Raw genomic sequence first — 12385 nt, 5'->3', positions numbered from 1 at the left:
CACAAAGAAGAAAAGAAGGGCATTTCAGGGGGAGAAAATTGCTTATATAAAGTCATGGAGATGGAAACATGAAAATTGTGTTTGCAAGAAAGTATCGTTGAAACCACAAGTTTGTATAGATGAGTCAGAAGGGTGGTAATAAGACTGGAATGGTAGGTAGGGATCATGAACAGGTTAAAAAATGTGGACTTCATCTTTTGTACATCAAAAAACTACCAAAGAAGTGGCTCTCTTTTCCTCCCTGGCTGCTTGAGCGTCTGCCGCCATCATGAATGACACAGTAACTATCCGGACCAGGAAGTTCATGACCAATAGACTACTTCAAAGGAAACAAATGGTCATCGATGTCCTTCACCCTGGGAAGGCAACAGTACCTAAGACAGAAATCCGGGAAAAACTAGCCAAAATGTACAAGACCACACCAGATGTCATCTTTGTATTTGGATTCAGTACCCATTCCGGTGGTGGCAAGACCACTGGCTTTCGCATGATTTATGATTCCTTGGACTACGCCAAGAAAAATGAACCCAAACATAGACTTGCAAGACATGGCCTGTATGAGAAGAGAAAGACCTCAAGAAAACAGCGAAAGGAACGCAAGAACAGAATGAAGAAAGTTAGGGGGACTGCAAACGTGGTGCTAGCAAAAAGTAGGTGGAGATTGGATGACAGAAGGAGTAAAGATTCGTCAGTGACCTTGTGGTGATTGAGCAGATTTTTCATGAGAGGGCTAATAAACTAAGAACTTTCATGTGTAAAAAAAAAAGAAAGAAAGAAAAAAAACTACCAAAGACTTTTTTTAAATAGGGAGATAACAGAGTCAAATAAATATTTTAAGATGATCTATCTAGTTATAGAACATAAGATGGGTGGGAGGCAGTGAGGTCAGGGAGAAGAAAACTGTCATATTATTCAAGTATTGGATGAATTGTTGTATTGTCAATGGGATGGAAAGGAAAGGAGGAACCAATATAAAAATACAGTGAATACAGACTTGACTTCAGGGGTGTTAGGAAAAGGGGGAAGAAAGAATTAAGGATGGCTAAAAGATATGAAATGACTATAACAAAAATAAAGTCCATAAAACAAACATCAATCACTAGATGGATAATTCACTCTTGGCACCTATCTGAATGGCCCATCCTAAAATGATTCACATTTAATTCAATTCAAAAAACATTTATTAATCATATATTTATTTAACAAATAATTACTAACAGCCTACACTGTACTAGGGAGGAGCAAAGAGATAAGTAATTAATAGCCCCTTGCCCTCAAGGAACTTAAATTCTAGCATGGAGAAACTTCTCTTTATTCAACTCATTATAAAACAACATGGTAATGCTGCATTCGTTTAGGAAGAGGGATCCTAAATACTCTGAACTGGGAACAATTAACTTTTTGACGAAGGTGACATTTAAACTGTGCCTTAATGAATGATATAGTTTTACTGTGCATAGAGAAGGCAAGAACATTTCAGAAGTGAGGGAACAAAAACAAAGGAATCATTCAAGTGAACCGTGTATTCAGGCATAATACCCAGCCCTCAGAGTGGCTTTATGTGGCAAGGTATACGTTGAGAGGTAGATAAAAGAATGTGAAAAGGTGGACTTGAACGAGATTACAGAAAAAAAAGAATCATTAAATGTAAAGGCAACAGAGGGCAATCACAAGATTTATATTGGAAAAATGATATGTGCTATGTTTCAGAAAATTTACTCTGGCATAGATGAAGGACCAAAGCAACACAGTCTAGATGCAGGAAGACCAACTGAAAAACTTCTGCAATGTTGAGGAAAGAAACAATGAGAGCCTAAACTAGGCAGTAATGATGAGAAGAGGAATTCGAAAGAAAGCATTTGGAAGGAGAATCAGTAGGACTGGGCCACCGTTTCGTAACTTGGGTGCTTGCATGGTTGAAGGTACTCTTAGTAGAGGAACCACCAGAAACAGGCAAGATTTACCGCAGAGCGAGATGAGATGGTGAGTGCACTTTGAGAAGTGTGTAGCATGAGAAACACACAACTGAAAACGTACAGTAGGAAGTGAAAACTGAAAGTCTGGAAAACAGTTTTGTGAACCACCACTCACTACTTTAATCACCATGAATAGGGAGTAGAAGAAGCCATTGGACTAGAAGGGAGCCTTGGAGACAGAATGAAGAGCTAGAGAGGGGTGAGGGGTGAGGATTGAGGAAAAAAAAAAATACGGGGAAAAGGCAAAGGGGAAGGGAAGGGTCACAGGAGGAAACTGCACAGCAGTCAACAAGGGAAGGCACCAAAGGAAGTCAGTGAAATGGGCCTGAAAGCCCCATATGCATTGTGTGTGTGTGTGTGTGTGTGTGTGTGTGTGTGTGTGTGTGTGTACACACAAAGACAAATATATGCATACATACACACACATATGCGTGTGATATATATTATTTTTTTATAAAAGGCTAAAATATAAAAACATGGCTACCTATGAAAGAAAGGGAGGGAATGGGGTTGAGGGAATAGGAATTAAGGCTACAGTTCTTTGCCTATATTTTGTTTTGTAGATTTGCTTTTGGTAACCTGTAAATATCTTACAAGTTATAAAACAAAATTAAATTCCAAAACAGCACTTTCTGAAGTTAAAAAATCAACCTAAATGTGTAACTGGTTGGTGTCATAACCATACAGAAAGGAACCAGTTTAAGTAACTTTAAAGTACAATAATGTGACTGTTCATATATAGTGGAATAGACTCTAAAAACAAAAAAACCTACAAAAAAACAATCGATTTTCAGTAATCATTTTGTTGGTAGTAATGCTGGTGTTAATATTCTGACATTGTTCTGTACTGTGAGAAAGAAAGAAATGTGCAAGTATAGGATATTCTAATTCTATTATTCTGGTGACATTGAGAGCCAGGATGCTCAATGCAGAAGAGAGAAATTATAGATGTAAGATCAGATAAATAAGAGCTTTGGAGGGCCGGCCGAGTGGCTCAGTTGGTTGAGAGATCGCTCAAGAGCTTGAGCTCTGAGCAATAGCAGTTCAATTCCCGGCCCGAGCTGAGCAGCTGCTGAGCTGCCAACAGGTGGCAGGATGGCTCAGCTTAAAAAAATAAATAAATAAATAAGAGCTTTGTTGTCCTGATATCGAGCTGGAAATATCATTAGGAGATCTTAATTTTATCTTAAAAAAATAAATATTTCTTAGCTCTGCCCATTGAGAAGGCCCACCACAATGATTCAGTAGCAATGAATATCCTCACACCATGTCTCCAAATACCATTTTCAACTAAAAGGAACAAGGGGTCCTTGGAGAAATGTTTGATTCCAGGTCTGGGGCGAGGAAGATAGAAGATGATCCTGGAAAATCTTGTTGTAACAGATAGCAAGTATGTTATCAAAGACTACTGGTGTGTCAGAAGACTTGGGAGTATACCTGAAGAGGCTCCCACAGGCCAAAGACAGAAAGTTTGAACAACTTCACCCTACAATATCTAAAGTACTTGAACCAGAAAGTCTCCAGACAAGAAGAACCAGACAGAAAGGATAGTAGAGATACAGTACTGAGCTGAAAACAGAGGGACAAGTGAAAATATCCATTCTGGAAGCTAAGATGCCAGCCTTTTCCACTGCCAACTCTACAGCACAAGCAGCCAATCTTATACCCCAAGGCAGGAGACAGTGTATCCTTCCTGGAGGAAATGAACCTGAAGAGACAATGCGTGTTAACAATGTTGGGAGTTCAATTAAAAAGCTCTATGATCCCTGATTGTCCCACAGTACAATCTATCAGTTGATTAGCTCTGCATATGCACACAGAGCTTCCAATCAGCTTTTTAGTGCCCTATTCTTAAATGTAAATGAACAGACAAGGATTACTAGAATTTGAGGAAAGCCTCCAACACGAGAGCCCAAAATTAACTGAGGGGGTAGGTGGGAACACAGATACAATGCAGAGAGCAGAAGAAAAATTCAAAGATACCACAATTAATAGCTTCAGAGAAAAGGAAATGATAGCAAAATTGACAAACCCCACTGGGAGATTGGAAAATAAAGTCTAGGAAAAAACAGGAAGTTCAACAATGAGATTTGCATTAAAAGAGCAAAGATAAGAAAATAAGAGACTCAATCAAGAGATCCAGATTAATAGGAGAGAATAAAGAAAACAATAGAAAGGAAATTATCAAAGAAATAATTTATGAAAAGTTCCTAAACCGGGCCAGCCGAGTGGTGCGATGGTTAAGAACTGGCTTGGGACGCCAGAGGGCCCCGGTTCGGATCCCACATATGAGGGCCAGTGACACTGCCCTTCACAGCTAAGATGCTGAACAACAGCTCAACCTGGGGCTGGGCTGCTGTGAGTTGCCAGGGACGGCGTAGGCTGCAACCCCTGCTGCAGTGGGTTGCCATGGACTACCGTATGTAGCCAGCAGCCGCAGTGAGCGGCCGTCCACAAGCCAGCGACTGATCTGCCTCACCCGGGAAGAGCGCAATGATGGTGACAACTTGGGCCAGTGAAGCAACGTCCTCCACAACTAGGCTGAAGAACAAAAGGACAGCAACTTGTCTGTTCCCCTTCCCCAATTCCCCAGCACTGTTCCCATCCCCCCAATTCCCCAAAAAATATCTTTAAAAAAAAAAAGTTCCTAAACCTACTGGGCATGAGTCTCCAGATTAAAAACCAATGAAATTAATGAAAGAAAGACCTGCATTATGAAATTTCAAAACACTAAAAATAGAGGTTTGAAAAGTTCTGGGGGATAAATGAGTGGAGAACACATTGTACCATGGATCACAATATAAAATGGCATGAAATTTCTAACAGCAATACTGAATTTAGAAGGCAATGAAGCAATGTCTCAAAAATTCTGAATGAAAATGACTTTTAGTCTAAAATTCTCTACCCAATCAAATTACTAATCACATGTGAGGACAATGACATTTTTAAAATTAATATACTTCATTTTTAGATCAGTTTTAGGTTTGCAGGAAAAATAAACAGAAATTTTAGAGTTCTCAAATGTCCTTTTCCCCACCCTTCCCCACCAACCCCCAATCACACAATTTCCCCTATTATTTACATCTTACATTAATGTGGTACATTTGTTATAATTTATGAATGAATACTGAGTCATTATTAACTAAAGCCTATAGTTTACATTAGGGTTCACTCTTTGTATTGTACATTCTATGGGTTTTAAAAAATGTACGATGCCATACAAAGTAGTTTCACTGCCTAAAAATCTCTTATGTTCTACCTAATCATCCCTTCTTTTCCCCAGAACCCCTGCCAACCATTGATGTCTTTACTGTCTCTACAATTTTTCCTTTTCCAGAATGTCGTAAGTTGGAATCATACAGACTAGCTTTTTTCATTTAACAGTATGCATTTAAATTTCCTCCATGTCTTGCATGACTTGATAGATTTTCTTTTCATTGCTAAATAATATTTTATTGTATGGATGCTCTATAATTTGTTTATCCATTCACCTATTGAAGGACTTCTTTGTTGCTTCCAAGTTTTGGACAATTATGAATAAAACTGCTATGACTATTCATATACAAGTTTTTTGTGGACATAAATCTTCAACTTATTTGGGTAAATACTAGCTAGTGTGATGGCTGGATTATATACTGTCTTCCAAAATGACTATACCATTTTTCATTCCCACCAACTATGAATGAGAATTCTTACTGCTCCACAACCTCTACAGCATTTGGCGTTGTCACATGTTGGATTTTGGCTGTTCTATTAGGTATGTAGTGGCATCTCATTGTTTTAATTTGCAATTTCTTAATGACATATGATTCTGAGTAGCTTTTCATATGTTTATTTAACATCTGTATATCTTCTTTAGTGAGGTATCTGTTCAGATCTTTTGCCCATTTTTTAATTAGACTATTTGCTGTCTTATTGTTGACTTTGAGAGTTCTTTGTATATTTTGGACACACATCCTTTACTAGATAAGTGTTTTGCAAATATTTTCTTCCAGTTTGTGACTGTATTTTTATTCTCTTATACTAAGGCATTTTTAGACAAGCAAAATCTCAGAAAATTAACTTCCTTTTCACCTCTTCTTAGGAGGTTGCTGAAGGATGTGCTCCATCCAAATGAGAGAAAACTCAGAAGGAGGAAACATGGAGTTCAAGAAACAATGTCCAACACAAGAACTAGCCTAAATGAATTCTGAGTGACGGCAAAGAAAATTTCCAGGACAGTCATTGTAAGCCTAGAGCAGTGGCCTCATGCCCTGGTGAGTGAAAGACAATCATTGGGGGCACAAGAAGGAAATAACATATTTTTAAACTTTATTTTTTATGTTAGCCTTTTAAAAATTCTATTTTTGTTTATGATCCATAATGTACACACTACTTTTTACATAAAAACATATTTTATAAACAAATAAATAATACAAATATTGGAGGTATGTGCTTTAAAAAGAAAAATTGATAATGGTCCATCATTTTAAAAAACTACAGGCTCCTGGCCTAAGGAGAGTCAGTCCAGAATGGAGCAGGATGTCAGAGGCCTTCAAAAGGAATTTTACAGAATAAAATAGAACTCATAAATTATGCGACAGTTTTGACCATATGGAATATTGTATAGAGAGCCATTTTATAGAGCTATTGGAAGGTAGAAAGACTTACCACATGTCAAAGAAATTTAAGCAATTGAACATGACAATGATTAATCCCAAGATAAAACAAAACATACACAAGAAAGAAAACATAACCATAGCATATTACTTACATCAGTAGTAAACAATATTCACATAATAATCATGAAAACACTGAACATTTATTTAGCTAAAAAATAAAATATAATTATGTTAAGAAGATTTAAGAAAGAGAAGATAAAAGTAAGCAAAAGTCCCCACTGTATGTTCTAAACTTGGTAAATGAAGAAATAATAAAATATTAGTTTTAAATATGGATGTAAATATCAAAACAAACTGCTATATAAGAATTGAAAGTGGTTCCTCTTCAGACAAGGACAAAGCAGATAAGGATGAATAGAAAAGGAATTGTTCCTTTTTATGACATTTAATGCTATTTCATTTTGCAGCACATTTGCTTGTAATATTCTCATATTATGCTTTAATAAAAATTAAAATGATCTTTTAAATTTCTATATAATGAGACATGCACATTAAATAATATTTACAATTATAGTTAATGTATGAAAATATTCAAAATATAAGTGAAAAAGTTAAGTATAAAAATTTGTGGGCCAGCCGAGTGGCTCAGTTGGTTAAGAGCTCGCTCAAGAGTGGGAGGTCTAAGCAACAGCGGTTCCACCCCTAGCCCAAGCTGAGCTGCCGCTGAGCTGCCAACAGGTGGCAGAATGGCTCAGCTAAAAAAAAAACAAAAATTGGTAAAATTTTAATAACAATATAAAAGTATTTGTATAAATTTTCAAAATTTAGCAAATTCCAAATATGTCTTTTGTTAGTATAAAATACGGATGGAAATACATCAAAAGTAGTTATCACTGCATAGTGAATAGTAATTTTAATATAATTTTGTATCTTTCTATACATTTTTTATTAACTATCCACAAAGATATATCACATTCTTAGGCAGGAGGAGCACATTTTGAAAACTTTTCTGACCTTCAATTACAATGGAAATTGCTGAATTGCAATCAGGATTCATATGCAACTGATGTGCCCCAGTCCACAGCAGCCTGAAGGATACAAACTGGGTAGCATTGGGTGATAACCTTTCTTTTGCTGACTTTCACCCTGCCTACTATTTATTACAGGACCCTTCTCCTGCCAAGGGTTCCCACCCACTATGAATTTCTGGGCATTCCTAAGAACTATCTCGAATGTGCTCAGATACGACCTTCTGTGCTATCAGACAAGGCTGCTCCTTCTGCGGGCTGGCTGTGAATCTGCCAGGCACCGCCGCCACCCAGCGGAAGCCCTGGGGCCCGGGAGGCGAGGGACGGTACTGGCCTGTGGCCTCTAAAGCTGTCAATCCACCAAGGCCTCCCTCTACCCGCCCCCCTCCCGCACACACACACACACCTCCGAGTTACCATTTGTTTAAGAGCTATGAAAGAAGGCCCATCAAGCCCCCAGGGGATTTAGAGAGCTTTAGGTAAAAATAGCTCTTCCAGGATTTCATTTATTTGCTTGTAAACCTAAAGTTTTCACATTCATTGCAAGAACCAGTGCACAGAACTAGGCCAAAGGAAAACATTGCATGGGACAGGTGTTCTGCCCTGAATCCCTTAATTCCCTGGGGCTCCCTGCCAGCCTGACTCCCTCTTCCTCAAGTCCAGCTCTCTTGAGTTCTTTTCTTTGGGGCTCCCTTGTTATGTCAATGAAAAGAGTTTTGTTGGGCCCACCACAGACTTGACAGAAATAAACAGTCATGTCTGACTTCCTAAGGAAAGCACAGATAGGTGTTATTATTTACTCACCCTTTACAGATGAGGACACTGAGTCACACAGAAGTTGAATAAAGCACTCAGGTCCACATAACTACTAAGTGGCAGTGTGGCTGCAGGATAAAGTGTTCTCACTCACTGCACTGCTCTGGCTTGAGAGTGTGGAATGAAACCCTCACTCTGTGTCAGGTGCCCTGTGGTTACAGAGAGGCCACTGCCTTCAGAGACTTTACTACATAGTGATAATAACAATCACAGCTGCAGATATCCGGCAGAAATTGTAAGAATAACCTTATGCATCCTTCATGTCCCAGTTAAATTACCACTTCCTCCATGTAAGTATCAACTCCCAAATGCAAGGACTGCCTCCTGGGTGAAATCTTTATGAGGTCCCTAGTCAGGATGAAATCTCACCTTCTTTCATATTCCCCCAGCACTTCAACTCTAGGCACGTAACATGGTCTGATTCTCCTTTCAGTGGGTCATTCAGGTTAGCTTCTTGCACTGCAGCGTGAGCTCTGTACAGACAAGGCTCACCTGTTTGCCCTGAATGTTTGCTATGGTGCTCATCGCAGCGCCTGCCTCAGAGGACGTGCTCAATGCTTGTCTTTGTTGGGTGGCACTGGCCTTGTGCTGAGCACTTGGTGGGCATGCAATGATTGCTGATTGATTATTAAAATGGTGAATTATGTCCATTGAGGTCTCTTCACAGAAGGCCCTGAAGAGTAAAGTATTAGGTCAAACTCTGTGAAACTGTCATTTTATAGGCCAAATTGTTCAAATACGGACAATTTCATGAGTCAATTCAACATGAGAAAAATATTCTAACAGGAATGGCTGACAAACCGTTGGAAGGTTTTGAAATCTCTCTTCTTGCATATCTTTTATAATCTATCTACAGTTGTTAAATATCATTATGTAAAAATACCCAAAAAGTCCAAATCCTAGACTATAACTCCTCAAATATCCCAAAGCTCAGGCAACAGAGATGAAATTTGATTCCAACGACTTTGTTCAGCCATGAGTCCCTAAGGTTGTGGGCACAAAGCCAATTGTTAGTCCACTAAAAGCGAAAGTGGATTAACTCACTTGAGTATCTCTCAATCTTACCCCCAAAACCAGCTGAAAAATACCCTCTGGTGCCTGGTAATTTGGGGTTTCTCTGTGCAGTAAATCCCCTCCACTAATCCTTGCATCCCCTCTTCTGCTTTCTGGCACCCTTTAGCAGATTGATCTGCCTACATATTGGTGTTTGGGGACCAACATCTGTTTGGAAAAGAAGTCAGTAGTGGGGATTCATTCAATAGGTGAGAATGTTTCTCAACCGGCAGCTTTCTTCTGCCTGGAACTGAAGGCAGTAAAGGTAGCTGACAAGGTAATTTATCCATATTTCACCTGGAAGCAGTATCATTTCTTTGAGCTCTCTAGAGACCCTTGCCTGGAAAAAAGCCCCAAGATGCTTATCAGACCAAACAATGCCTATCATGTTTTATTACATGGGATGAAACATAAGACTATGATCCATTAGCAGAAGGTTTCATTTTCACTCCAGGAAGGTGGTTCAACATTACATCTTATCTTGTTCTTTCTTATATATTTAATATAAAGGGCCTTAAAATTCCCCACTTCCACCCCTCACACTCACCACCCCAGGCATCCAGAAGCTATATTGTCAGATCTTACAGCCTGAGATAATGTGGTATTGTAATACAGTACCATATGTGGTGTGTACTTTTTTTTTTTTAATAAAACTACAGCCTGATAAAAAGAAGAAGTTTGCTCTCTAGTGGCTGACTTATAAAAGGCTCTGAAAACCACAACAATAAAATATGGTAGGAAAAGAGAAAATTTAACAGCAATATTTGTATAACAGGTTTGGTTAATTATTTTATTTTTATTGATTTTTAAAATTTTTTCTTATAGTGAAAAAACTACATCATAGAAAATGTTTTGTGGATACTTTTCCTATTAAAAATTTTCCTATCATTAAGCTAATTGCAATTCTAACCTTTTAGAGTAGCAATTAGGTTTCTGGTGTTTTATTAGCCTATGGTACCTTTAGAAAGCTCTGTGGATCCATTTAATACCATGTAATTAATGTCTATTATAGACACGTTGCCCAGTAATATAATATCATTAGAGCTTTTTAAATCATTTTAGTTGTTTGCAGAAAGATTATATAAATTCAAGGAGGAATAGTGTAATTATTAATATGATACTAATTAGTATCCTTTTATCGCTCCTTTTTCTACAACTCAATTTATAAAATGTTACTATAATATGAATTATAGAGAAAAAAAATTATTGTGTGCTCCTCTTTTTAACCTGCCTGCCATGTTTTACTTTCTAATTTTATTCTAATCCATCTGCCTCCTGAAGTCCACACTATTTTTCCCAACTCTCTCCAGTACCCTATGTCAGATAATAGGAAAGAAACACCAGCACTGGTTCCCGATGTTAACCACTATCCATGCTTCAAAAAAGGACAGGGTTGCCTAGGAAGCTTTGCGCCTGCACAGTAATAAATACTTTAGAGGGTTTTCAAATCCATAAATTTTTTTGCCCTCATTTTACCTATGAGAAAGGAATCAGATTACATAAAGATGCTTAAACTTTTCAGTGGGTCAGGACTACAGTGGAAGTAAAGTACTAGACAAAGCAAACAAGAGCGTTTAATGGGGTTGGGGAGCAGATTTGAAGGGACAGTGTGAGGGGGTATAGTTAGAAGAGGAATGGGGTAATCTGATTTACATTTTTGAAAATTATTCTGGCTGCTGTACCACAATAAGGACAAGAGTAGAAACAGGGAAATCCCTTTAGAAATGACTGCAGTCACACACACAACAGAGATAGTAGCATGGACAAGTGATAGCAGTGGAGCTGTGAAAAGCAAATGGGTTTCCAATGCATTCTGGACGTAGAGCAGGATGGTGGTGGGTTAAAGATGGGGCTGGGGTATGGCTTTTGATTGAGCAACTGGGTGGACAGTGATGCCACTTAATGGATTGGAAAGGCTGCAAGAGAAGCACATTGGGGAAATAAGTGGCAGTGGGAATAAAAGGTCTGTTTTGGTTGGTCATGGTTCAGTCTGAGATGCCTATTCAAGAGGATGTGTTGGGTAATCCTTTGGAGGTATCAAGACAAAATGTCAGATGTCTACACAAGCAGATCTCTTGTTAGAAGTCTGGAGCTTTGGAGAAAGGTAGGGACTGGTGATTTATACTTAGCAGTCTTCAGGATATAAATAATATGTAAGGATGAGATCCCCAAGGAGAAAGCTTGGATGGAGACAAGATAAATGACCCTGGGACATGGACACTTGAAGTAGAGAAGGAAGGATCAGCCAGGAAGATTGAGTAGAAGTGGCCAGGAATAGGAAGAAAAGCAGAAGACAGTAAGGCAGCTCTGCTGAGAGGTCAGGTAAGATGAGGATACAGAAGTGACCGTCAGATCTGGCAACGCAGAGGTCACAGGTGACCTTAACAAGAGCCCTTTCAGTGAAGTGATGGGGACAGAAGCCCCTCTTGTTCTTGCAACCTCTCAATACAGGCCTAAAAAATAATCTTTCTCAGTGCAAATAGGCAAGACATAAAAGAACTAGTCATTGGTGCAGAGTGTTTGGGAAATTTCTCTGTTGTCTATGTTGATTGATACTTAATTTATACTCAGTCTTATATCTGGAATCATTTTCTCTGAATTCTTTTAGTTTCAAATTGGACAGGCAAAGGAATTCTTGGATGTCAAAAATGGAGTTGTGTTCCATTTTACAAAGTAAAACTCATCTTCGCCACAGATTAGATGGTAAAGTAGGGGGGAAGCTGAGATAAAGGAGAAAATAATTAGGAAAGGGTAAACTTGACCTAGAAATGCAAGAAGATACAAAGAAGAAGGAAGGAGAACCAGGAAACAAGTACCTTGGGGAGGAAAGAAGACATAAATAGAAAAAGAAAGAACTAGGGATGGACTTTTTTCCTCTAGGCATAGCCCAAAATGAAATTTGAACTACCTA

The 12385-nt window shown here is 38.4% G+C and overlaps 1 pseudogene; it reads left to right on the top strand.

Annotated features, from left to right (window-relative positions):
• Positions 1-228: 228 nt before the first annotated feature.
• On the top strand, positions 229-706 carry LOC109392955 (40S ribosomal protein S24 pseudogene; annotated as a pseudogene).
• Positions 707-12385: the final 11679 nt, after the last annotated feature.

Source organism: Hipposideros armiger, unplaced genomic scaffold, assembly GCF_001890085.2.
Source record: "Hipposideros armiger isolate ML-2016 unplaced genomic scaffold, ASM189008v1 scaffold_358, whole genome shotgun sequence".
NCBI classification, from domain to species: domain Eukaryota; kingdom Metazoa; phylum Chordata; class Mammalia; order Chiroptera; family Hipposideridae; genus Hipposideros; species Hipposideros armiger.
The sequence above is the reverse complement of the archived record's forward strand: the minus strand, read 5'-3'. Positions and strand labels throughout refer to the sequence as shown.